The sequence below is a fragment of the Thermobia domestica genome, chromosome 8 (assembly GCF_964235325.1).
Source record: "Thermobia domestica chromosome 8, izTheDome1.hap1.1, whole genome shotgun sequence".
In the NCBI taxonomy this organism is placed as follows: Eukaryota; Metazoa; Arthropoda; class Insecta; order Zygentoma; family Lepismatidae; genus Thermobia; species Thermobia domestica.
In genome coordinates this window covers 38,959,103-38,963,185 of record NC_137461.1, presented here as the reverse complement: position 1 = coordinate 38,963,185, position 4,083 = coordinate 38,959,103, and the positions used below count along the sequence as shown (strand labels likewise).

General features: G+C 31.4%; 1 long non-coding RNA gene across 1 annotated transcript; it reads right to left on the bottom strand.

Moving 5' to 3' along the window:
* Nucleotides 1-1,184: 1,184 nt before the first annotated feature.
* LOC145691678 (uncharacterized) lies at nt 1,185-2,825 on the bottom strand. The gene is made up of 3 exons (XR_014132491.1): nt 2,789-2,825; nt 1,937-2,069; nt 1,185-1,385 (listed from the first exon to the last, which is right to left on the bottom strand). It is a non-coding gene; the product is annotated as an uncharacterized LOC145691678 (long non-coding RNA).
* Nucleotides 2,826-4,083: the final 1,258 nt, after the last annotated feature.

Here is a 4,083-nt window from a genome sequence, read left to right as displayed (position 1 = left end):
GAGGGGGCCGGGCCCCCCTAAACTTTGGCTGGCCCCAATAAAATTTCACGGTAGGCTTGCAAATGAACTATAATATGGTGATGAAGTATAATATGATTGGGTCGGCCCCCCCTAACATCTACCGACCCCCTTCCTAAATTTTTGGGCTGGCTACGGGCCTGATGGTTTGTATGTGGTAAAATGAGAAAATGCTCATATTGCATTCCGTCCTGTCTTAATTCTAAACCGCGGTAAACAAAGCCATGTATAACTGAAGCACTTTGATTTCCTGTTGGTCTATCGACACTTGTATTTGTCCGCAAAATAGTTCACTGCTTATATTTATTACATTTATTATGAAACAACCATACAAATTTCTGGTATCGTGATAAATGAGAAAAATATAATATATATTATTCAATACTGTTAGAATCCAGTTTAGGAACAATCCGATTTGTCACTTAGTTTGTGAATTTTCGAAAACCCTGAAGCATGCTTCTTCTACCCTTTTTTGAAAAGTTTGTATGCCGAGTCTTATTTCTCTAACTTCATAGATTAGCGAGATACTAAAATCTTGTCAGAAACTGTGAACCCCTTTTTTGTCCCTTAGCCTAGGCATTTCAAAAATATTGTGTTATCTGTTGCTTCCAAGAATTCTGTCTAAATCTGCCGTTCCTGTCTATAGTAATAAAGCCTAAATGACTATGAGTAAGTCACTTGTACTATTTTTGTTTGATAAAGTAGAGAGATAAAGAACTTACTTTTACATAGAACTGCTTTACAAGTGTAGATAGTTTTAAACAAAAAGATACTCTTAAGCCCTTTTAAAACATATTTGTCTTCTCTTAATATCATTTTAGTAGAATATCCTGCCTTTAGGTTTTGTAGTGTAGTATTCTTTTTCTTTTCCTCCAATTACACTTTATTCATTCAATGGATTTTTCCATCCTCTTATGCTTCCATTTACTTATTATCTTACTTGGCTCGCATAACATGTGATGTCGTTATGCTTAAGATTTATTTTTTTTAGATGAAGGAATTCTAGCATACTTTTGATAAATTCGAACTTTTACATATACACTATGTTGTCAATATTTTAAGAAAGGTAAGTTTATTTGAACACGGACAAAAACAGATAGGAACATAGGTCTAAACAAGACATTTAATTATCAGCTTTTTCAGAGTGAAAACGAACTTCTTGCAAATTGTTTATATTTTATTTTCTCTTTGATACATTGTTAAACTATATGCATTAGAATTGTACAAAATAAAACATTAGAATTATTTCTTGTCTATCCAATCTGTTCTGGTATGGATATTGCATTTATTTTCCTCCTTTCGCCATCCAGTGTTTCAAAGTCATTTCATGTCATATTTAGTCAATCAACCCCAGAACCACGGGAATCCTGCAATAAAATATACAATATTATTTATGAAATCATTTATAATAATAAATGATATAAAAATAAACATTTTATGATTTCAAACGGTAGATTTTTATGTTGATAAAAGACGTTCCTGATAGTAAGTGCAATGCAGTAAAAGTTTGTTTTTTGAGAATTCACTATGAGCGATCACATTGATCGCCTTTTTATATGAAAGAAACTGTTTTTTCTAAAGGAAAGAAGAATGACCACAACATGAACATATAAACAGAAGGATTGGGTGCTTTTTGGTATTACTTTCTGAATGCGTCAATTGCAATTAAATTGCACATGTTTTTTTTCACAACCTCAGATAGTGATTAATTTGGATCCTGGAAAAATTTTATTAATCCGAGTATCTTCCTTTTATGGTCGACATAATAATAAACGTAATTTTTTACATATGGTTATACACAGAGAATATTTAATATAAGAAAACTTCTTTGTAAGTGCATTAGTAATTTGTGTACAGTAATTTTCAGATCAAGTGAGATATAAGGGAATGCGACTGGGTAACTAGAGTAAGTACTCACCCCACATCATGTTAGCTGTTTGCATATTTTCTCCTCTCTGTTGTTGCAAAGGAATTCTCTGAGGATATGGAATAGGTATGGGCCTGGGAATAGCCAAAGCAACACACACAACAAGGGCAAGGAAAACGAAGACCTAAAAAATAAGAAAAAAATCTATTATGTTTCAGCATTAATGAAATACTTGTATGCTAGAATTAACATCAGAGCTTTGAATAGCATCGAGAAAATCTTCCTGAATTGCCTATAATTAGGACTAACCTTTTGATATCGCTTGTAGTTTCTACTTCTTTTAATTTTTAATTTATTCTCAATTAAGCGTACTTTTACACATTCTTTTGTTGATTTAATTCAATATTCTATGGGTATAATGCTTGAGAATTTTTCTACTTTCAGATAGTCATCAGTTGATAAAACTTTCAAGTTATTTATTTTACACAGAATATTCGTGAATGCTTTTGAACATTGTTTAATACAGTGATATGTTGGAGACAACTTAAAGAAAACCTAAAACTTGTTTAGTTTCTCTCCGAAATACATATGAAACGAAATGGACTATGTAATGTTCAGTATTGATATATTATAATAAATTCTAGAAAAGTTACTCAATATTTCCATTAGAGGACACAGATCATATCGACGCGTAACAGAAATTAAAGTGATGTCTTCTATTCATCGTTTCAATCTTAATTTTCCTAAAATTGACATTGTCTCTAAATGATTTCTCAATCATGTCTCAAAAATTGATTTTTTATTAAATGTTAAATTCACGTATTGCAACATATTAAGTATTAAGGTAACTTCTTATATGCACCTGAATAAATTTGCTAATTACATACATATAATTTTACCTACCTTAGCGAACATTTTTGTTTGGAAAATTGTCTTCTTCTTGTAGAAGGTACAACGTATGTCTTAATTTCAGATAGCAGTTGTATTTATACAATAATGTATCCTTGAAATTTTAACACTTCGCATACTATTTATGATTCAGGTATTAATTTATCTTTTACAATTAAAGTTGACGAAGCAGACACTTATTAGTTACATTTGGGTAAATGTATATGAAGGTTGAGTCTTTATAAACTGACAATAAACGTCAGCGTACAACAATATAACACAATAAAACTTAATGGTCACTGCACTAAAGTTCTTCGTTTCAATAACTAAATCATGTTATGTTGTGTTATTGCTGAAAAAATTATTTGTGAAATACGAATAGAATTAGAAGGCTTGTTTAAAAGTATACACAGTTTTGAAAATAATTTACTTCTTGTGGATTTTTATCATAAGAAGTTTTAGATCATGTTTTAGAGCTATTAACGAAATATTTGTTTATGGAATATGAACAAAATGCGTGAATCGTTTCTGACAAAACCGTAAAACGAAAATTATCCTTTTTGGATATTTTCTAGGAAAATGAGTGATTCTGTATTGTTAACGAACCAAATCGCATGAATCGTCTTTGATAGAATCTCCAAATAGAAGCAAACCTGCGAGAGTAAACTACATCTAGGTTTTATCAGTACACGTGATTTATGGCATATTGTCAGGTTATTAATGACGTATTTATTTATAAAATACAAACTGAAAAGACTGAGCCATTTTTTATATTGGAAATACTTTTTAATAATAAACTAGTTTATCTCGATTTTACCCAGATAAATTACATATTACCACTTATTTCATAAAACAGAAGAATATCCTAAGATGAGAGGAAGATACGTATCGAGTTTTCAGTCAAATAGGGACGACATGCGCAATGGGGACGAGCTATCGGCTGGGCCGTGATGGGTATCATTCCACTCATATTGACAAGTAGAACAATAACTGATATTACATTTCCCCGAAAATTCAATTCTTACCTGCGAAATTAATAAAATTTTGGGATTTTGTGCAATTGAGACCAGTTGCCGACTTGGACACGATGGATATCATTTGATTCGTATCGACAAGTAGATCAGTAATTAGCAACATGTTCCGTAAATTCAATTTTTACCCGAAAAATTAATAAAAAATCGAGATTTTGGGCAATGGAAACCAGTGTTTCTTCCGGACCTGTTTTTGGAAAACACTGCCACCCCGGAGCTCCGAGAGTGCCCCTCCAAACAGACAAAAATAATACGTTTAAAATATAATAATAAATAGAC